At 51.8% G+C, this 23,001-nt stretch overlaps 1 pseudogene; it reads right to left on the bottom strand.

Moving 5' to 3' along the window:
• Positions 1-4,095: 4,095 nt before the first annotated feature.
• LOC140411481 (uncharacterized protein KIAA1958 pseudogene) overlaps positions 4,096-23,001 on the bottom strand; it is a 37,575-nt pseudogene continuing 18,669 nt past the window's right edge.

Below are 23,001 nucleotides of genomic sequence, written 5' to 3'. Positions count from 1 at the left end.
GTAGGAATCTATTGGCGGGGGTGGTGGACACGGGGTAATCAGCGATTACTGTTGTCTTATTCACCCTGGGATAACAGGGACTGCAACTGGATCCGGTTGTACTGTAAAGTAGACACCAAACTTAGATGTTAGTTCAATACGTTTTATTGAACTTCTGGAGCAGTGCACACAGCTTGCTGTGGGTTGACACTCTCCTAATCTATGTGTGCTAACTATAACTAACTAGAACAGACTAGGTCTGAGCCACGTGTAGAAGTTGCTGACTGATATATACACTCTGACTGTCACTACAGTTGTCACCAGTGGAAAGAGGCAGCGTGTTGATGCCTCGTGTGTTTTATAGTGGGAAACCCCCCTCGAGTGTTCTGCCTGGTGATTGGTTGTGTTCTGTCCTGTGTGTTGATTGGCTGTACTGGGTGTCTGTCACTGCCTGTCTGTATCTCATTATGTGCATGAGTGCATATCATGACATCCTCCATTTAAAAAAAAAAAATTTGTCGGCTGCTTAGAGCATATGCGACTGTATTTACATGTATAACTATTTACATGAAATGGCAAGTGAATGAATATGTACATGAAAGGTGTCTAACGTGTAGATACAGAACAATATTTACAAGATAAATGTCTATAAGTCCAATCTTTGGGGCTTGCGTCTGATCCTTGTCGATCGCCTGAGAGGTGGAGGTGGGGACGACGGCGCCTTGACAGGCGGGATTGCCGCCATATTGGTGGCCTCGTGGTGCGAGGTGTCCGGAGGAGGCACAATAACATCTGGAAAGGTGAGATTTGGTGGTGGGCAGGCAACTTTGCGCAGTGCCCTTCTGTTACGCCTGACAATGGAGCCATCAGCCATACGAACCACAAACGACCTGGGAGCAGCCTGTCGAACAACAACAGCTGGAGCTGACCAGCCTCCATCAGGTAGCTTGATCCGAACAGCAACTTCCGGAGAGAGCACAGGCAAATCGGCAGCATGAGCATCGTACGTCAGCTTTTGCCGATTGCTGAGTTGCTGCACCTTTTGCAGCACTGGGAGGTGATCCAGGTCTGGTAAGTGAATGGCCGGAACAGTCGTTCGCAGGTCTTTATTCATGAGGAGTTGTGCCGGAGACATGCCGGTGGACAGAGGGGTTGCCCTGTACGCCAACAGTGCAAGGTTGAAGACAGGAGCAGAGTCCGCAGACTTGCAGAGCAGTTGCTTCACTATATGGACCCCTTTCTCGACCTGCCCGTTGGACTGCGGGTAGTGTGGGCTTGAGGTAATGTGTTTGAATTGGTACGACTTGGCGAAATTGGACCACTCTTGGCTGTGGAAGCAGGGACCATTGTCACTCATGACAGTGAGTGGAATACCATGCCTGGCAAATGTCTCCTTGCAGGCCTTGATGACTGTCCTTCATGTGAGGTCTGACAGCTTCACAACTTCTGGGTAATTTGAGAAGTAATCTATGATGAACACATAGTCACGCCCATTGGCGTGAAAAAGGTCGATTCCCACCTTGGACCACGGAGAGGTCACAATCTCGTGTTGCTGGAGTGTTTCTTTCGCCTGAGCAGGCTGGAAACGCTGGCAGGTCGCACAATTGAGGATCATGTTGGATATGTCCTGGTTGATTCCAGGCCAATAGACAGCCTGCTGGGCCTTGCGCCTACACTTTTCGACACCGAGGTGACCCTCGTGGATTTGTTTGAGCACTAATCTCTACAGACTGTGAGGAATAACGATACGATCTAGCTTGAGGAGGATCCCCTCGACGACTGTCAGGTCATCCTTGACATTAAAGAACTGAGGGCATTGTCCTTTTTGCCAACCATTTGCGAGGTGGTGCATTACACATTGCAGAAGAGGGTCCTTGGCAGTCTCTTCTCGAATGTTGATCACTCTTTCACCTGAGGCTGGTAAGTTGCTGGCACACAGCTGCACCTGTGCCTCAATCTGGCGGATGAAGTCAACCTGTTCACAAGGCGAGGTGATGGAGTGTGACAGGGTATCCGCAATTATCAGCTCCTTGCCTGGTGTGTGCACTAGCTCAAAATCATACCTGCGGAGTCAAAGGAGAATGCCCTGAAGCCTGGGCGTCATGTCATTCAGGTACTTATGAATGATATGGGCCAAGGGCCTGTGGTCAGTCTCCACTGTGAAGGTTGGTAGATCGTAGATGTAGTCATGGAACCTTACAATGCCGGTTAGGAGGCCCAGGCACTCTTTTTCTATCTGGGCGTACCTCTGTTCAGTAGGAGTCATGGCCCTTGACGCATAACCCACTGGAGCCCAGGACAAGGAGTTATCCCTCTGGAGGAGCACCTGGCTTGTGTCCGTGGATATTTTTGTCTCCCTGTCCGGGTCAAAAAACGCTAGTACCGGAGCAGTGGTGAGCTTTGCTTTGAGCTCGAGCCACTCTGCTTGATATGTGGGTAGCCACTGGAATGCAGCGGACTTCTTCACCAGATGCCTGAGAGCCGTGGTGTGTGATGCCAGGTTAGGAATGAACTTTCCCAAGAAGTTTACCATACCAAGGAAGCGTAGTACCGCCTTTTTGTCTTCCGCGGTCTTCATGGTGTTAATGGCCTTGACTTTGTCCGAATCTGGTTGCACACCCTGCTGGGATATCTGGTCGCCCAAGAACTTGATGGATGACATGCCAAAGGAACACTTGGCCTTGTTTAACTTGAGGCCATTTGCATGGATAAGTCGAAAGACTTGTTTGAGACGAGATATGTGTTACTCGGGGGTCGTGGACCAGATGATTACATCATCTATGTAGACACGCACACCCTCAATGCCCTCCATCATCTGCTCCATGATCCTGTGGAAGATTTCTGAGGCTGAAACAATGCCAAACGGCATACGATTATAACAGTACCTTCCGAAAGGTGTATTGAACGTGCAGAGCTTCCTGCTGGACTCGTCCAGTTGTATCTGCCAGAAACCACGCAATGCATCTAGCTTCGTGAAGAATTTGGCGTGTGCCATCTCACTGGTTAGCTCCTCCCGCTTCGGGATCGGGTAGTGTTCCCACATTATGTTCTGTTTAAGATCAACAAAGAACAAAGAACAAAGAAATGTACAGCACAGGAACAGGCCCTTCGGCCCTCCAAGCCCGTGCCTACCATGCTGCCCGACAAAACTACAATCTTCTACACTTCCTGGGTCCGTATCCCTCTATTCCCATCCTATTCATGTATTTGTCAAGGTGCCCCTTAAATGTCACTATCGTCCCTGCTTCCACCACCTCCTCCGGTAGCGAGTTCCAGGCACCAGATCTTTGGGATCTGTGCATATCCGCAACTTTCCTGAGGGCTTCTTCACACAGACCATCGAGCTGACCCAGTCAGTCGGTTCCGTTACTTTGGAGATGATGCCCTGGTCTTGGAGCTCCTGCAGCTGTGCCTTTAAACGTTCCTTCAGAGGAGCCGGCACCCTGCGTGGTGCATGGATTACAGGCGTGGCATCAGGCCTGAGTAGGATATTGTAGCAGTATGGCAGAGTGCCCATTCCACTAAACACATCCGGATATTATCATAGATTATCATAGAATTTACAGCGCAGAAGGAGGCCATTCGGCCCATCGAGTCTGCACTGGCTCTTGGAAAGAGCACCCTACCCAAGGTCATCACCTCCACCCTATCCCCATAACCCAGTAACCCCACCCAACACTCAGGGCAATTTTGGACACGAAGGGCAATTTATCATGGCCAATCCACCTAACCGTTCAGTCAACTTTCAGCTACGAGACCTTTAACAGTCAGGGGCCCACTACGCCGGTCGACAGTTAACTAGCACAAACTTGCGGTTTGCTTTGTCATAAAAATAAAAGTATGAAAACTAGGTTAAATTTCAGGTTGATTAAAACCACACTTTCTGCACTACTGCTCCCCAGGAAATTCCCGCAGTAATGGGAATTTACAGTTTGATTTGATTTCGTTTCAAAAACAGGTTAAAAGACAAGTTTCTTTTGAACGCATAATTAAAATACTGTAACAAAAGGATTATGGACGATTATTGCCCCTTTCCGACTAACATCACATTGGGTTTTCTGCTATCCATATAACTATTTCCCCGCACCCCCCACCCCTGCTTTGCTGGAAGCTGTACATATGAAACAATCTTTTGGTCTAAAAGGAAGCAGACTTTCTTCAGCTGTTGGTAGAAAGGAATTTTCCTGGTTTAAGAAGAGAGGCCTGTGTGAAGGACACAAAGGTGAAGCTCTCACTTTGCTCCAGCCTGACCTTCTTTGCTAGTTTGGGGATCACGGCTCTGAGTGAGCGAAGGCCCATTCGTTGCTCCTCAAACCACACGCTGTCCAGCTGAGAGAAATCTTTCCTGGCCATGAGATTAAAGGACGACTTGGGGTCCCGCTGGCTGGGAGGCCGGTGGGTGTACATGTATTTATACAGCAGGCAGTATGGGCACCGCTTGAGGCCCTCCGAGTGCTCAAGGTAGATCTGCCCAAAGCACAGCTTGTTGCTGCACATCTTGCTCTCCCGTTTGACCATGTCAGTCCTGGCGAAGAAGGGCCGGTTCTCGGCATCCTTCAGCAGCTCGATGTTCCCGTACATGAGGTCCACGTGCTGCTGCAAGGTTCTCATGTTGAAGTACTGGCTGTTGAACTTCACCACCACGCTCAGCAAAGCCACGGGGTTGGCGTCGCCCAGGTAGCCGGCCTGCCACATCTCCTCCTCGTCCTGGCAGGAGAAGTAGATGATGTTGCGGGACCGTGAGCCGGACATGCCCGCCTTATTCAGCTGCCTCAGCTTGTCCTTCAGCTTCTGGGTGGAGGACTTGAAGGTGGCGTCCCCGATCGAGAAGCCCACGTTGCCGTTCTTCAGCACGCGGTCCAGGCCGCGCCGGATAGCGTGGAGGGAGGTGGCCAGGAAGTCAGAGCCGTCGGTCTTCCTCACGGTCACATAGAAGTCCTCCAGCAGCTTGTTGAGCTTTGCAGGTGGAATCTTTGTGATGTCCATGTATTGCTTTAGCTCTCTGGTCACACACCAGTATCGCCACTCGTTCAGTGAATACAGCGTCGCCTTTGTGGTGTTTGCACTGACAGCACTTGTGCAGAGCTCCTTGAGTTCGCCATCAAACGTTGGAAACCTGTTGAGTTTTCCAGAAAAGGCGGTTGCTGATGATTGTGCACTGGCATCTTTAGCCAGAGATTGGGACACACTCGACTGCTGCTGACTGGAGCTGACTTCATGTTCGGCACTGAAGAATGGGGACAAGGAGACCTCGCTGGAAGCCCCGGTCTTTACCGTCTGTGCCCCCGTGTCTTCAGAAGCGTTCTGTTCCTCTTGGTCAGGAAACTGGAGGACTGACAGGGGGATAATGATCTGCTGGTTTCCTCCCGACGTGCTGACCGGCATCTGAAGGACTAATTTCTGCCCAGCCCCTTGGCCTCCGTTCGATTTCTTCTGTGAAGCTGCGCAACTGCGCCCAGATTTTGTGCCCGCTGTCCGAGAGGAAGCTGATGGAACGACAGAGACACCCGGCGAGTCAGTCTTCTCCGGCCTGTGGCTGGCAGGAAGGAGGGCTGAAGATTTGCTCGGTCCCAAATAGGAAGCAGGGCCAGGCTTTGAGCCGGACCTCAATGCACCAGATGGGCCATCGTTGTCCACAGTGATTTCTGTGTTTGTCACAATGTAATAGTCTTCAGGACCCTCTTGCTTGATCTTCTTAACGATAACCTCATTGCTGTTCTCGTTAGCAAGGTGGCTTGGCGTATCTGGCAAAAGCGATGGACCTGCTTCCCGCCGTTTCAGCGAGTTATTTTGTAGCCGAGAATCATAATCACTATCTTCATCGGTCACCGAAGACTCGCACGCCATATGAAACAAATCGCCTTCATCATCATACTGCTCCACAATCTCATCAACCTCAGAATGTTCACTGTAGGAAAAGTCACAGGAATCCCTATTCCTGGAACACTCGGCCTTTTCTTTTGAGGACCTGTTAAGATATTTCTCTGCTGGGCGTTGCTGCATCTCTGATGACATTGCGATGACGCTGGGGCTATCAGAATTAAAGCTCCTGCTGTCCTGAAAGCACACTCTGTCCTGGGAACCTGCCCTGCAAGTAACAGCCAGCGGCCAGTGGTAAGCGTGGCCGACGCCACAACCCCACATTGCGGTGAGGTTTCCATGGGCCCCTTCAGTCAACAAGTGCTTCAGATTTGGAATGAGGCTGCATATGGTTCCATGACTGTGAGCACAACTGACCAGTTTGGACAGGTTTTCTGAAGACGTGTGAAGACAGTCTTGTTGGACTCTTACTTGTCAGTGGTTAGTATCCTGCACCTCGGCCTCCATAGGAACAGCGCGGCGGCCCCGACCCCGCTCTCTGTCTGCCCGGGCTGTGTGAGCGGCGGAGCCACCGTGCGGACTTCCCCTCGCTCTCAATGCCGAACCGGAGCGCGGCCACCCGGGGAGCAAGGATGTCATCAATGTCAGCCTGAAGATCCACATTGGCAGAGGACATGGCCTGGACTCACTGTACGAGGTTGAGTAGCTTGCATGCATGGGCACCCAGCAGAGACACCTTATCAGGCTTGACGATTTCGAATCGCGGTGTGGCATTGATGGTCTTGTTGGAGACAAACAGATGACAAGATCCTAATGCAGTTATGGCATTGCCATTAAAACCAAGGAGCTGGCAGGCTGGCGGAAGAATTTTGGGTTGCTTCTTAATGCGGTCAAAATCAGCTTGAGAGATGAGATTTGCTGAAGCACCAGTGTCCAGCTTGAACTGGATGCTTCATTGGTTAATGTGTATGACAGCACGCCATTCGTCTGCAGAATCCACATTGAGGATAGATAGGCGTCTTGCTGAATTTGAGGAGGCATATTCACATGTAGTGATGATGCTCACACGATATGGGGACTCCAGGCAGTCATCCTCTGGATCCGTAGTGCTACCAGGATCAGAATCCAGTAGACCTTGCTGTACACATCGAACGCATTTGCATTGGAAATGGGATCGCTGGCCCTTGACCGGTGGTGCAGACCTGCACAAGGCTGCATAATGTCCAGGCTACCCACAATTTAAACATCGCCTGCCTTTTGCAGGGCATTGCCGCTTTAAGTGGGCGGTGCTGCAGTTCGGGCACATCATGACGTTTATGTCGTTACGCTCCGTATGTCGTCGCACATGCGCAGTGGGGTCAGCCGATGTTCGCACTTGAGCAGTTTGGTCTTCGGCCGCTTCATTCTCCCGACCGTGGTGCGCATGCGTGGGACCCTGGGAAAAGCGCGCAAAATGGCCGCCTTCATCGCTACTGAGGCGCCGCATCCAGGCGATGGCCTGTACACTCTCTGCCTCGTGGGAGGGAAGTCGTTCCTGTTCTGATGATTTGAAACGGGAGTACCGATTTCTCGCCTGTTCATGCACTTTAGACGTCTCGATTGCGACTGGCAGGGTCATGTTTTTAATTTTGAGGAGCTGCTCCCACAAAAAGTCGGAGTGGACCCCAAACATAATCTGATCCCTGATGATGGAATCAGCGGTGTCACCATAGTTGCAGGACTGCGCTAATATACAGAAATGAGTTATAAAGGATTGGAAAGGTTCATCCTTACCCTGAAGGCGTTGCTGGAAGACATAGCACTCAAAGCTCTCGTTCGTTTCGACTTCACAGTGACTGCCGAATTTAGCTAAAACGGTCTTGAATTTGATCTTGACCTCGCCATCGGCAAAAGTGAGCGAGTTGAAAATTTGGATGGCTTGGTCCCCCGCAGTTGATAGGAGCAGCACGATTTTTCTGGCATCGGACGCATCCTCGAAGCCCGGTGCCTCAATGTAGAGAGGCCTCTGCTTGAAGACCCGCTAGTTGGCGCTGAGATTGCCGGAGATCCGTAGCTGTGGAGGGGCCTGGATCTTCTCCATGCCGCTGGAAGGCACTCGTTTGTCGTCACTGAATCACTTGAGGTAAACCATTTAGATAAAGTAGACTACTGGTACCATGTCGTGTTATTCACCCTGGGGCAACAGGGACTGCAACTGGATGCAGTTGTACTGTAAAGTAGACACCAAACTTAGACGTTAGTTCAATACGTTTTATTGAATTTCTGGAGTAGTCACAAACTGTGGGTTGACACTCTACTAATCTAAATGTGCTAACTATAACTAACTAGACCAGACTAGCTCTGAGCCACACGTAGAAGGTGCTAACTGATATATACATCCTGACTGTCACTACAGTTGTCACCAGTGGAAAGAGGCAGAGTGCTGATGCCTCATGTGTTTTATGGTGGGAAACCCCCCTCTAGTGTTCTGCCTGGTGATTGGTTTTGTTCTGTCCTGTGTGTTGACTGGCTGTACTGGGTGTCTGTCACTGCCTGTCTGTATCTCATTATGTGCATGAGTGCATATCATGCCAATTACGATCTCGGACCATGCTCCGCACTGTGTGGACCTGCAGGTTAATATGGATAGTAAGCAGCGCCTGCAATGGAGGTTGGATGTAGGGTTATTGGCGGACTAAGCGGTGTGCGAGAGGCTGAGGAAGTGCATGCTGAACTACCTGCAGGTAAATGATACTGGGGCGGTCTCAGCAGCGGTGGTCTGGGAAGCGCTGAAGGCAGTGGTGAGGGGAGAGCTGATCTTGATCCGGGCTCACAGGGACAGGATGGATAGGGCAAAAACGGACCGACTGGTAAAAGAGATTCTACGAGTTGATAGGTGTGCGGAAGCTCCAGAGGCAGGGCTTTTAAGGGAATGCCGGAGGCTACAGGCGGAATTTGGTTTGTTAACCACAGGGAGGGCAGTGGAACAGCTCAGAAAGGTGAAGTGGGCGATTTATGAGCACGTGGAGAAGGCCAGCAGGATGCTTGCACAGCAGCTCAGAAAGAGGGAGGCAGCTAGAGAAATAGGGACAGTTATTGACGGGGAGGGGAAGCTAGTTGGGGACTCGGCGGGGGTGAGCAAGACCTTTCAGGACTTTTATAGCAGGTTGTACAGGTCCCAACCCCCTGCGGGGCTGGAGGGGATGAGGCACTTTTTGGACAGGCTGACTTTCCCGAAGGTGGACGGGGAGCTGGTAGAAGGGCTGGGGGCCCCGATTGGGCTGGAGGAGATAGTGGAGGGACTGAAGGTCATGCAGTCGGGCAAGGCCCAGAGACCGGATGGGTACCCAGCCGAGTTCTATAAAAAGTTCTCTGGAATATTGGGGCCGGTGCTGATGAAGGTCTTTAACGAGGCCAAGGAAAGAGGGGCTCTGCCCCAGACGATGTCCCAGGCCATGATCTTGCTCATTCTGAAAAGGGACAAGGACGCGGAGCTGTGTGGAGCTTACAAGCCGATTTCCTTGCTGAACGTAGATGCCAAACTTCTGGCCAAAGTTATGTCCTCCAGGATTGAGGACTGTGTACCGGGCGTTATTTTGGAGGATCAGACGGGGTTCGTTAAGGGCAGGTAGCTGGTGGCTAATGTAAGAAGGCTGCTAAACGCGATCATGATGCCCCCGGAAGATAGGGAAGTTGAGATGGTGGTCGCGATGGACGCGGAAAAAGCCTTTGACAGAGTTGAGTGGGATTACTTATGGGAGGTGTTGGAGCGGTTCGGGTTTGGAAGGGGCTTTGTTGACTGGGTTAGGTTGCTGTACCGGGCTCCGGTTGCTAGTGTCGGACAAAACAGGACGACTTCGGACTATTTCAGGCTGCACCAGGGGACGAGACAGGGATGCCCCCTCTCCCCACTGCTGTTTGCGCTGGCAATTGCTCTGAGGGCCTCAAGGGGCTGGAAGGGGCTGGTCCAGGGGGGGCGGGGTAGTTGAGCACAGAGTCTCACTGTATGCGGATGACTTACTGATGTATGTCTCAGACCCAATGGAGGGGATGGAAGAAATTATGGGAATTTTAGGGGAATTCAGCCGGTTTTCGGGGTATAAGCTCAATATGTGGAAGAGCGAGATGTTTGTGGTCCAAGCGAGGGGTCAGGAGAGGCGACTGGGGGAACTGCCGTTCAGAGTGGTAGGGGACAGTTTCAGGTACCTGGGTATCCAAGTGGCGAGGGATTGGGACAGGCTACATAAATTGAACTTGGCCCGGTTGGTGGGTCAGATGAAGGAGGATTTCAGGAGATGGGATGCGCTCCCGTTGTCTCTGGCGGGTAGAGTGCAGTCGGTAAAAATGACGGTCCCCCCGAGATTCCTATTCGTCTTCCAATGCCTCCCCATCTTCATCCCGCGGTCCTTTTTTAAGCGGATCAATAAGATTATCGTGGGGTTTGTATGGGGGGACAAATGCCCGCGTGTGAAGAGGGCAATGCTCGAGCGGAGATGGGGGGATGAAGGGCTGGCCCTGCCGAATTTCAGCAACTACTACTGGGCGGCTAACATAGCCATGGTGAGGAGGTGGCTGGTGGGGGGTGAGCCGGCGTGGGTGCGCATGGAGGCAGCTTCTTGTAAGGGGGCGTTGGTAACGGCGCCTCTGCCTTTCAGCTGTCATTGTACTCCACCAGTCCAGTGGTGGTGGCGGCCCTGAGAGTCTGGGGGCAGTGGAGGAGACATGTGGTTGCAGAAGGGGCGTCGGTGTGATCCCCAATCTGCGATAACCATCTGTTTGCCCCGGGGAGGATGGACAGGGGTTTCCGAATTTGGCGGAGAGCGGGGATTGCGAGGATGCGGGACTTGTTCATAGAAGGAAGCTTCCCGAGTATGAGGGCGCTGGAGGAGAAGTTTGTATTGGCGGGGGGAAATGAATTCCGATATTTACAGGTAAGGGACTTTCTGCGGCAGCAGGTACCAACCTTCCCACTCCTGCCGTTAAGGGGGATTCAAGATAGGGTGGTCTCTAGAGGATGGATAGGGGAGGGGAGCGTCTCGGACATATACAAAAGGGCTTATGGGATCAGAGGAAACGCAGACCGAGAAGCTGAAGCAAAAGTGGGAGGAGGAGCTGGGGGGAGAGATAGAGGAGGGTCTCTGGGTGGACGTTTTAGGAAGGGTCAACGCGACCGTGACATGTGCCAGGCTCAGCCTAATCCAATTTAAGGTCGTTCACCAGACTCACATGACAGTGGCCCGGATGAGCAGATTCTTTGGCGTAGAGGATAGGTGTGCGAAGTGTGCGGGGGGGCGGGGGGGGGGACCAGCGAACCATGTCCATATGTTTTGGGCATGTCCAAGACTGAGGGGTTTTGGCAGGGGTTTGCCGACGCCATGTCCACGGTATTGAACACGAAGGTGGCAATGAGTCCAGAGGTGCCGATATTTGGGGTGTCGCAGGATCCGGGAATCCAGGAGGAGAAGGAGGCGGACGTTCTGGCCTTTGCTTCCCTGGTAGCCTGGAGGCGCATATTACTAGCATGGAGAGACTCAAAGCCCCCAAAATCGGAGACCTGGCTTTCGGACATGACTGGCTTCCTCTGCCTGGAGAAAATTAAGTTCGCCATGAGAGGGTCTCTGTTGGGATTCGCCCGGAGGTGGCAACCATTCGTCGACTTCCTTGCAGAGAATTAATCGTCAGCAGAAGAGGGGAGGGGGGGTGGTGAGGGGGGTAGGTTAGCGTAGGTTAGGGGGGTAAGCAATGGTAGTACCTGTGGGAGAGGGAGGTGGAATTTGCACTATGTTTATATTTTCCTTGTTATGTACATTGCTGTTACAATGCCAAAGAAATACCTCAAAAATATGTTTATTAAAAGAAAAAGAATTCATACGTTTCTGTGAGATTCCCCCCTCATTCTTCTGAACTCCAATAAGAGACCTGGGTCTCTTTGCACATTCCCCGGTTCCCTTGGCACACAGGAGCACACGGGTGGCCATGCACACTGAGATGCTTCGTGAATTGGCAAGTCTGCCAGACAGCACAGGGCGTCGCGCAGAGCATGAAATCCATAATTTCCAGCATTGACAGCACTTGGTCACAGGGGTCATAAGATCCATGATTGGTGCCATGTAGGTTTAGTCTGCTGACATCACGACTGAGGATCTCAGTGATTAAAGGGGCTTGCAAACTCTCACAGCAGCCCAGCAATCTGTCCTCCAATACATCTTACTCGGATTGACATGAACCTGCAGCCCTCGCTTGGGGGACAGCATTCATGTTCCGACTGTTATCCTTCAGACAGGCGTACCAGATTGCTGAAGTGGTGTGGTCCAAAGTGGTGTGGTCTGAAGTGATGCCCACAAGGCCCAGAGCTGCTCGAGATCATCCTAAAAGGCCACCTGCTGTCTTCTCCAGAGAATGTCACCAGCCTTCCACCAGCCACGAGGAAAGACAGCAAAGGACATCCAGGACAGGCCTTCAAAACAGACTGAAGGACTATACTTGGATAAATATTTCAGTTTTATATGTGTCATTGGAAGTTGAATAAGCTTGATATGGGATTAAGCCAAGAGGACACTGAGATGAGATAAAGTTAATGGACTGAAATGTAAGGAGTTGTGGAGCAACTGTGATGCTTTATAACATTAGAGGAAGCAGAATTTCGGCCTCCATTCGCGGACAACCTGTCCTGAGTGAAGGGGTCCTGGGAGCCTCTTCCTTCATCATCTTTCTGCCCCTCTTGTTCATTCATTTTTTTTGTACCGCTCCCGTTGCTCATCCTGTTGTTCCTCCTCCTTATCCTGCACTGAGGTGGCCTCCGAATGCTCCGAATAGTTTCACCCGGAGCAAAGCAAGGTATTAACAGATGCAGGAGAACCATAAATGTAGAAAGCTGTCCTTGATCTGAAAGGTGACCCCGAGCAGGCCAAACTGCACTGGTGGTTTGCTCCACAATGTTTTTTGTTGCGGATTAGCTCTTATTATAGTGTGTAGTCCCAGCGTGATTGGGTGGTAGAGTGGAGTCCGTAGCCAGGTGTATAGCAGGTATCCCATGTCACCCAGCCTGATTCACGATGGTGGTGTAAAGATGGTGGCTATGCCTCATTGGCGCTGGATGAAGTTGTCCAGGCTGCTGCCAGGAAAACAGGAATTCTCTGAGACAATCTTCTGGCCATGGTCGCACAATGACTAGATATTGGTAATTTGGTAGCCCTCACAGTGATGGAACATCTGCCCGGCAAGATGTGGGGCCCACAGTCGATTGCACTGGGAAATCTACCAGTCTGTTCAGTACACGGATGGAAGGTGGGCTCCTGTTCAAGCATATTTTAACTGTTTTGTGTTCTGTGTATTTATACATTCTCTGCTTCAATGTACTGTAATCTTCTGTTGACTCTTGTTTTATTGAATGAGGAAGCACAACGTTCAAATTTTTGTTGGCTATTATTTTTCCTGTTAAACTTGTCTGTTGTGCCTTTCCAGGTGATGTTGATTCTTGCTAAGGTGTGGTTAACGACTGAGGCAGTGTTTGCAGTGCCTCACTTTCAAATATTAAACCCATCGTCATGATGCCGGTTGATTTGATTTGATTTATTATTGTCACATGTGTTAGTATACAGTGAAAAGTATTGTTTCTTGCATGCTGTACCAACAATGCATACCGTACATAGGGAAGGAAGGCGAGACTGCAGAATATAATGTTACAGTTGTAGCAAGGTGTAGAGAAAAGATCAACTTAATACGAGGTAGGTCCATTCAAAAGTCTGATGGCAGTAGGGAAGAAGCTGTTCTTGAGTCGGTTGGTACGTGACCTCAAACTTTGGTATCTTTTTCCTGACGGAAGGAGGTGGAAGAGAGTATGTCCGGGGTGGGTGGGGTCCTTAATTATGCTGGCTGCCTTTGGATTGGATTGAATTAGATTGGATTGGATTTGTTTATTGTCACGTGTACAGAGGTATAGTGAAATGTATTTTTCTGCGAGCAGCTCAACAGATCATTAAGTACATGAGAAAAAAAGGGAATAAAAGAAAATACATACTAGGGCAACACAACTTATACAATGTAACTACAAAAGCACTGGCATCAGATGAAGCATACAGGGTGTAGTGTTAATGAGGTCAGGCCATAAGAGGGTCATTTAGGAGTCTGAGGCAGCAGGAATTATAGATAGAGTCAATGGATGGGAGGCTGGTTTACGTGATGGACTGGGCTACATTCACGACCTTTTGTAGTTTCCTGCGGTCTTGGGCAGAGCAGGCTCCATACCAAGCTGTGATACAACCAGAAAGAATGCTTTCTATAGTGCATCTGTAGAAGTTGGTGAGGGTCCTAGCTGACATGCCAAATTTCCTCAGTGTTCTGAGAAAGTAGAGTCGTTGGTGGGCTTTCTTAACTATAGTGTCGGCATGGGAGGACCAGGACAAGTTGTTGGTGATCTGTGTAGATTTATTTGTTCTCAAGGGCAGCACGGTAGCATTGTGGATAGCACAATTGCTTCACAGCTCCAGGGTCCCAGGTTCGATTCCGGCTTGGGTCACTGTCTGTGCGGAGTCTGCACGTCCTCCCCGTGTCTGCGTGGGTTTCCTCCGGGTGCTCCGGTTTCCTCCCACAATCCAAAGATGTGCGGGTTAGGTGAATTGGCCAATGATAAATTGCCCTTAATGTCCAAATTGCCCTTGGTGTTGGGTGGAGGTGTTGAGTTTGGGTAGGGTGCTCTTTCCAAGAGCCGGTGCAGACTCAAAGGGCCAAATGGCCTCCTTCTGCACTGTAAATTCAATGATAATCTATGATTAATCTAGGACAAAGGTTCGGCACAACATTGTGGGCCGAAGGGCCTGTTCTGTGTTGTATTTTCTATGTTCTATGTTCTATGTACACCTAAAAACCTGAAGCTCTCGACCCTTTCTACTTCGTTCCCATTGATGTAGACAGGGGCATGTTCTCCACTACACTTCCTAAAGTCGATTGTCATGATATTCAAACACACACATCATGATGGACACACTAACAGGCAAATCAGAGTACACAACACCACAACCAATCACAGACAAGAACACCAACCACATAAAAAGCACGAGCACGACACCTGGAGGTCAGTAGGTCTGGGGAGAAGGAAGCATGAAAGAGCTGTTGAAACACCACAAGCAGGGAGCCCCCCACGTGCAGAGTGCAAAGACCAAGTTGTAAATAGTGAGTTTAAATAAACAAGCGTTGTACCATATGCAACTGTGTTGGCTCTTCTGTGTGTTAGAACACCCAACACCACATGGTACAGGAGTGGATCGATACCTGCCTACCAACCTGCCATTCTGGACATGGACCACACCGGCAAACCGCAGCCGATGCAAGTCACGGGGAACCTAGGCACCAACTGGAAGCTCTACAGGCAGCGATTTGACCTGTACATCCGTGCCACCGAAAAACAGAATGTCTCGGATGATTCGAAGATTGCAATGCTCCTCTTCTACGCAGGCCCCCACCCAAATGATGTCTTTAATTCACTGGTGTTCGAGGAAGGCGAAAACCAGGCCAAATATGACACGGTCATCCTCAAAATGGACCAGCACTTTCAAACTGAAGTAAACGAAACTTTCGAAAGATACATCTTTCAGCAACGCCTGCAAGGTAAGGAGGAGCTTTTTCAACCCTTTTTGACGCACCTCCGGATTCTGGCGCAGTCCTGCGGTTACGGCACCACCACAGAGTCCATGATCAGGGACCAGATTGTTTTTGGCGTTGCCTCCAGTGGCCTACGCCAGCAGCTTCTTAAAATAAAGAGCCTCACCTTAGCGTCTGCTGTGGAAGCCTGTGTCCTCCATGAGAATGCTGCCTGCCGTTTTGCCCGATTTCAGGCGTCCGAGTTGGCACGGAGGGGGTCCCCAGCCGTCGAATCGGCAAGCCAGGCCGCCCACGACGTTGAACGCATCCAGGCCGTCGATTTCTTCCCGCCCCACGGCCCGGACGACAGCGGCCGCTTCCCGCGCTTTTCGCGGTCTCCCGCGCAGGTGCGCGCCAAGAATAACGGCCACAACGAGGGACGCACTGCGCAGGCGCGCCCACCGCAAGATCGCACTGCGCATGCGCAGTGGCGCAACGAACGCCGTGACGTCATGACGTGCAGCAAGTGTGGAGGTCTACACTTAAAAGGGCAATGTCCTGCAAAATACCAACAGTGCAACAGATGTGCCATGATAGGCCACTACGCAGCCCGCTGTCGTGCGGCTCAACCCATGGATCCGGCGCATCCTCGACAACCTCGCACACGAGTCAGGACCGTCCAGCCCACGCATCAAGACTTCCAGTTAAGTGATGCAGATGACCAGGATGACTTCAGAGTTGCCGTCATTGATGTCAACAAGGTCAATGCCATCAATCCAGACGATGAGTGGTGTGCCACCCTGACGGTCAACCGATCGCGCGTCGCCTTCCGTCTGGACACCGGCGCATCCGCCAACCTGATTGCTTACTCTGCAGTCCAGGCCATGAAGGTCAAACCACTCATCACACCATCCCGGCTTAAGATGGTTGACTATAACGGGAACGTTATCCCGTCCGTAGGATCTTGCCAGCTACAGGTGACTCACAAGAGGTACACGGCCACACTCCCCTTCGAAGTTGTGGGCTCATCAAAGGACTCGTTACTGGGCGCACAAGCGTGTAAGGTCCTTCACCTGGTACAGCGCATCATGTCTCTCTCTCCAGATGAGATATCCGACTTCCCGGATGCTGAGTTCCACGCGAATCTCCATTCCCTCCTCGCTCACAACCAGGAGGTTTTTGAAGGCATGGGGACATTGCCACACACGTACAAGATTCGACTCAGACCGGACGCCATCCCTGTCGTTCACGCACCTCGCAGGGTTCCTGCGCCTCTCAAAGACCGCCTCAAGGCACAACTGCAGATTCTTCAGGACCAAGGGGTCCTATCCAAGGTCACGGAGCCCACGCCATGGGTCAGCTCCATGGTCTGTGTAAAGAAGCCCTCTGGCGAGCTCCGTATATGTATAGATCCAAAAGATCTGAACAACAACATCATGCGGGAACACTATCCCATCCCGAAACGAGAAGACCTCACCAGCGAGATGGCGCGAGCCAACATATTCACTAAATTGGATGCGTCCAAAGGATTCTGGCAGATCCAACTGGACCCGGCCAGCCGAAGACTATGCACATTCAACACCCCTTTTGGCAGATTCTGCTACAACCGGATGCCATTCGGCATCATTTCGGCATCTGAAGTATTCCACCGCATTATGGAGCAGATGATGGAAGGCATCGAAGGGGTACGTGTATATGTGGACGATATCATCATTTGGTCCACCACTCCGCAGGAACACATGCATCGTCTTCGACGTGTCTTCACCCGCATACGGCAAAATGGCCTGCGTCTCAACCGTGCGAAGTGTGCTTTCGGCCAGACGGAGCTGAAATTCCTCGGGGACCACATCTCAAGGTCCGGGGTCCGTCCCGATGCAGACAAGGTTAGCGCCATCACAGCCATGCCACGACCGGCTGACAAGAAGGCTGTCTTAAGATTCCTGGGCATGGTCAACTTCCTTGGGAAGTTCATTCCCAACCTGGCTTCTCATACAACAAACATGCGCCATCTCGTAAAAAAATCGACGGAATTCAACTGGCACCAGTCGCATCAGCAGGAATGGGAGGAGCTCAAGCACAAACTGGTCACGGCACCAGTGCTGGCCTTCTTTGACGCGACTCGCCCTACAAAGATCTCAACAGACGCCAGCCAATCTGGTATTGGAGCGGTACTCCTGCAAAAAGACAGCACGTCATCATGGGCCCCGGTTGCGTATGCCTCACGAGCCATGACCCCTACCGAACAGCGCTACGCGCAAATCGAAAAAGAATGCCTGGGCTTGTTAACTGGACTGGACAAGTTCCACGACTATGTGTATGGCCTGCCACGATTCACGGTCGAAACTGACCACCGCCCCCTGGTCAACATCATTAACAAAGACCTGAACGACATGACTCCTCGCCTCCAGCGCATCTTACTCAAACTCAGGAGGTACGATTTTGAACTGATCTACACTCCGGGGAAGGAACTCATAGTGGCGGACACTCTTTCCCGAGCAGTGAGCACACCACCAGATGCGGAGGGGTTCGTGCGTCAAATTGAGGCACACGTGACTCTGACAGCAGCAAATATGCCAGCTGATGATCCTTGTCTGGCCCACATACGCGCAGAGACGGCGACTGACCCTCTGCTGCAGCGAGTGATGCGCCACATGACGGAAGGGTGGCTAAAAGGGCAGTGCCCCCAGTTTTACAATGTGCGAGATGATCTCACCAATATAGACGGGGTCCTTATGAAATCGCATAGGATCGTCATTCCACACAGTGTGCGCCAGATGATTCTTCGTCAACTACACGAAGGCCACTTGGGTGTCGAAAAATGCAGACGAAGGGCCCGGGCGGCGGTATATTGGCCGGGTATTAATGAAGACATAGCCAACATGGTGCTCAACTGCACAACCTGTCAGAGGTTTCAGCCGGCGCAACCTCCGGAAACACTTCTACCACACGAGATGGTGACGTCCCCCTGGGCGAAGGTGGGTGTTGACCTATTTCACGCGCTCGGCAGAGATTACATTGTTATTATAGACTACTTCTCAAACTACCCGGAAGTCATGCCTCTCCATGATCTGACGTCGTCCGCAGTCATTGGGGCCTGCAAGGAAACGTTTGCTCGCCATGGCATTCCAAGGACTGTCATGTCAGACAATGGACCTTGTTTTGCCAGCCGTGAATGGTCGTCCTTTGCCGCAGCATATGGTTTCACTCATGTGACATCCAGCCCTCTGCATCCACAATCGAACGGGAAGGCTGAAAAGGGTGTCCACATCGCAAAGCGGCTCCTGTGCAAGGCGGCTGATGCCGGATCGGACTTTAACCTTGCCTTGCTGGCCTATCGATCGGCCCCGTTATCCACGGGCCTCTCGCCAGCGCAGCTACTAATGGGTCGCTCCCTCAGGACGACGGTACCTTCCGTCCTGGCACCGACAACAGACCATGAGGCGGTTCTTCGGGACATGCAACTGCAGCGTGATCGCCAGAAAGGTCGGTACGACACACGAGCGACGGACCTGCCCCCCCTGTCCTCCGGAGACAAAGTACGCGTCCATCAACCGTATGGTGGCTGGTCAGCACCGGCCGAAGTCCTCCGACAAGTGGCTCCCCGCTCGTTCCTGGTTCGCATGCCGGATGGTTCCGTGCGTCGCCGCAATCGGCGCGCCCTTCGCCGACTTCCACGTTCACAGCCACACAACACGCCAGATCCTCAACAGGCTTCCGAGGATGACTTTGTGGAGCTGCCGCACATCACGCCCTTTCCATCGCCACCCATGGCCATGCCTGCACAGCAGCCGGTGGTTCTTGATCCACCCTTAAGGCGGTCAACCCGAATTCGTCGCAAACCCATTAGAATGGACTTATAATACAGTTCATATGTTTAATAAGTTGGACAATTTTACATGATAACCTGTTGTTGTTTATCGTTCCAGATGTCGTCTGACTGGACAACTGTTCAAAATTTTTTTTCTTCTTCTCTCGTTCGCATTTCTGTTATGTTATGGTACAACTGGATTCATGTGACGCACTCGACATCGCCCCATGTACATAGTTCCGTCATAGACACATGCTGCACACGACACACACACACTCTTAGATGCACTCACGTCACGATCATATTTATTACCACGTAGGCACATATCTTTGTAAAAAGGGGGGATGTCATGATATTCAAACACACACATCATGATGGACACACTAACAGGCAAATCAGAGTACACAACACCACAACCAATCACAGACAAGAACACCAACCACATAAAAAGCACGAGCACGACACCTGGAGGTCAGTAGGTCTGGGGAGAAGGAAGCATGAAAGAGCTGTTGAAACACCACAAGCAGGGAGCCCCCCACGTGCAGAGTGCAAAGACCAAGTTGTAAATAGTGAGTTTAAATAAACAAGCGTTGTACCATATGCAACTGTGTTGGCTCTTCTGTGTGTTAGAACACCCAACACCACATCGATGATAATCTCCTTCGTTTTGCTGACATAGAGGGAGAGATTATTGTCGTCGCACCAGTTCACCAGATTCTCTATCTCATTCCTGTACTCTGTCTCGCCATTGTTTGAAATCCGACCCACTACGGTGGTGTCATCAGCAAATTTGAAAATCGAGTTAGAGGGGAATTTTGCCACACAGTCATAGGTGTATAAGGAGTATAGTAGGGGGCTGAGGACACAGCCTTGTGGGGCACCGGTGTTGAGGATGATCGTGGAGGAGGTGTTGTTGCCTATCTTTACTGATTGTGGCCTGTGGGTTAGAAAGTTTAGGATCCAGTCGCAGAGGGAGGAGCTGAGGCCAAGGCCACGGAGTTTGGAGATGAGTTTCATAGGAATGATGGTGTTGAAGGCTGAGCTGTAGTCGATAAATAGGAGTCTGACATAGTTGTCTTTGTTATCCAGGTGTTCCAGGATTGAGTGCAGGGCCATGGAGATGGTGTCTGCTGTGGACCTGCTGCAGCGGTAGGCAAACTGTAGTGGATCAAGGCAACCTGGGCGTCTGGAGTAGTAATGGGGTTGAGAATGCTCCCCACACCTTTCTTTAAAAATGTTTCCAATTAAAGGGCAATTTAGCGTGGCCAATCCACCTACCCTGCACATCTTTGGGGTGTGGGTGTGAAGGGGAGAATGTGCAAACTCCACACGGACAGTGACCCAGGCACGGGATCGACCCCAGGTCCTTGAGCAGCAGTGCTATCCATTGTGCCACCGTGCCACCCTACAATGCTCCCCACTCCTAATTCTATACAGATATAAGGTTGGACTTCTGAAGCACTCTGCAGCTGGGTTGAGAGTCAAGGGGGCAGAATGATCACAATGAGAGGACAATCTACCAGATTGTCAACATCTCCAGGCCATTCTCAAAAGGGCAGAACATTCAGCATCATGGTGGTCTGGCAGCTGAGGCAATTTTTAATTTGAACAATATGAAAGGGCTGCGTGGGTGCCTCCATGTTGAGGTACCCTCTCTCTTTCCCTTACCTGCACCTGCAAGTTGTAGTTCTCTAAGTGCTAGATGGCCTCTTGTTGGCCCTGCTTTGTTGGGAGCCCAACCACCATCTTTAATTAAATATTGAGCCAACTCTGCAAAAATTGTGTCCGGTCATTGTTGTCAACAAGGACCTGCATTTGATCTTGGCATCAATCTCAGAAGGAAAATCAAGCCGTTAGCATGCATAACAAAGCTAATGGGCGCGATTCTCCGGAAAGATTTCTAATTGTGGAAGTGAGCAGGAACAGCCGCGAGCTTCCTGCCGCTCGGCCCAGCGATTCAACGCTATTCAACATTGATTGGTCCACTAAACGAGGACCCAGGGACTTCACAGCACAAATGAAGGCTTGGTAACTGATTCGCCGGGACCGTGCTGCAAAGTCAACTCCACTCAGCTCGCAGCCATGGCTCCAAGAAGACATGGCCCAAGATTCAGCAGGAGTGAAGGTGTTCAAGCATGGCGCAGTCGGTGATGGCCATGGCTGAGGGCCTCGGCAGACTGTCTGATTCAATGGGGGACGGGATTGAGTACGAGGCTGACCTCGATGAGGCGCTACAGACTTGTCCTGCTCTCCGATGAGAATGGCCGAGGTGCTACAGCATGTCCCAGTCACTGAGGAGCATCGCCGAGGGCATCAACACCATGGTGCAGACATTGGGGAAACCACCAAGACTGGCAGAGCCAGAATGAGCTGGGGCAGCCGGTGCTTGAATGAGCTGCTCCTCTATCCCAAGGTGAGCTCCAGGAGGAGGGGATGCTGAGTGGCAACTCGGATCCATCCTATGGCCTGGTGACGGTGGCCACCAGCTCCCCCGACTTGCACCCTTGCGTTCCACCCCACTGCAGCCAGCACCCGGTACAGGGTGCCACGGCTGTGCATGTGAAGCCGACAAGTGCATGGGGCCCAGAGGATGCCCGCCAGAGGCATCGAAGGCCAAGGGGCAAGGTAAGCAGCTGGCTGCCTCCTCCTCTGATGTGCATCCTAGGGACACACCTAGACGTAACGGTGGAACAAGGAAGGCTAAGCACATCGAGCATCACTGAGGACACTGGGGGAGAGGGGGTGAAGGTAGGTTGGGGGGGGGGTTGGAGTTTGGGGGTTCAATGTGTGTTGGGGGAGGGTGAGTCGGCTTTTTAGAGGTTTGGGGGGAGGGAGGGGAGGGATAGTGGGGCAGCACCATCGGGATATTGGTGCACTGGTGTACACTTGGACGAGGAACATTAAAATACCCTCAACACAACCAGTATGACACCTCTGGCTCTTTGTTCCGCGGTGCGGGCCGACCACCAATCCCATGCCCCATCCCCCCAGACATGACCCCCCCGACTCCCTCCACCCAACACGCTCTTCCATGCACACCCGGCTGCGGACATGAGCCCAGGGCTGAGGCTCATCCCTTGGGTGTTTGGAGGTTGGCTGTTGCGTAGTGGTGCTGCCTCCCGCAGTGTTCAAGCACAGTGTCCATGCATCAAGGTGTGATTGGGATGCTCGCTAATGAGCCCACATGGTACATGGCGCCACATGGTACATGGCGCCACATGGTACATGGCGCGCCCACCCTCTGGGATCCACTTGGGATGTGCAAACTGTTCACTTGACCACGATTGGCAATTCCCTATCTGCAATAGCCTTCAGCTGCACGGCCAGAGGCCTCCGCGGTCAGTGGGAGTTATGGGTGGTTTGTGGGGCAGACAAGCAGGGGCTAGAGTTTCCCCTGGTATGGGAACACGCAGTACAGGGGTTGGCATGACAGACCTGTACAGGTACGCCCCCCCCACCCCCTCCCCACCGCCACTCAGGGTCCCCCCTGCGCTGATACCCCCAGACCTCCACGGCAGCCCAACCCAACAGGGGCTGCACCCCCCGGATCCCCCCCCTCCCACCATAACCTGACACGGGCAGCATGTCTAGTGACCCCTGGGCTCATTCCATGTGTGCAAAGATCGTCGTTCACCTCCTCAGCTCGCCGCAGCAGCCCATCCGCCAGGTTCACGTTTTTCAAAAGGAGTACTAATCGGCACCAGCGAGACCACTTGCTTGGGAGGCCGCTGAATGACGCGAGGTCGTTGGATATGGGGTCGCTCTCGTTAATTGTATGGAAATAGGGCTTAAGTGACGATAATTGGTTTCTCGCCACACTACGGCGAGACCCCGAT

Source organism: Scyliorhinus torazame, chromosome 4 (assembly GCF_047496885.1).
Source record: "Scyliorhinus torazame isolate Kashiwa2021f chromosome 4, sScyTor2.1, whole genome shotgun sequence".
In the NCBI taxonomy this organism is placed as follows: domain Eukaryota; kingdom Metazoa; phylum Chordata; class Chondrichthyes; order Carcharhiniformes; family Scyliorhinidae; genus Scyliorhinus; species Scyliorhinus torazame.
The sequence above is the reverse complement of the archived record's forward strand: the minus strand, read 5'-3'. Positions and strand labels throughout refer to the sequence as shown.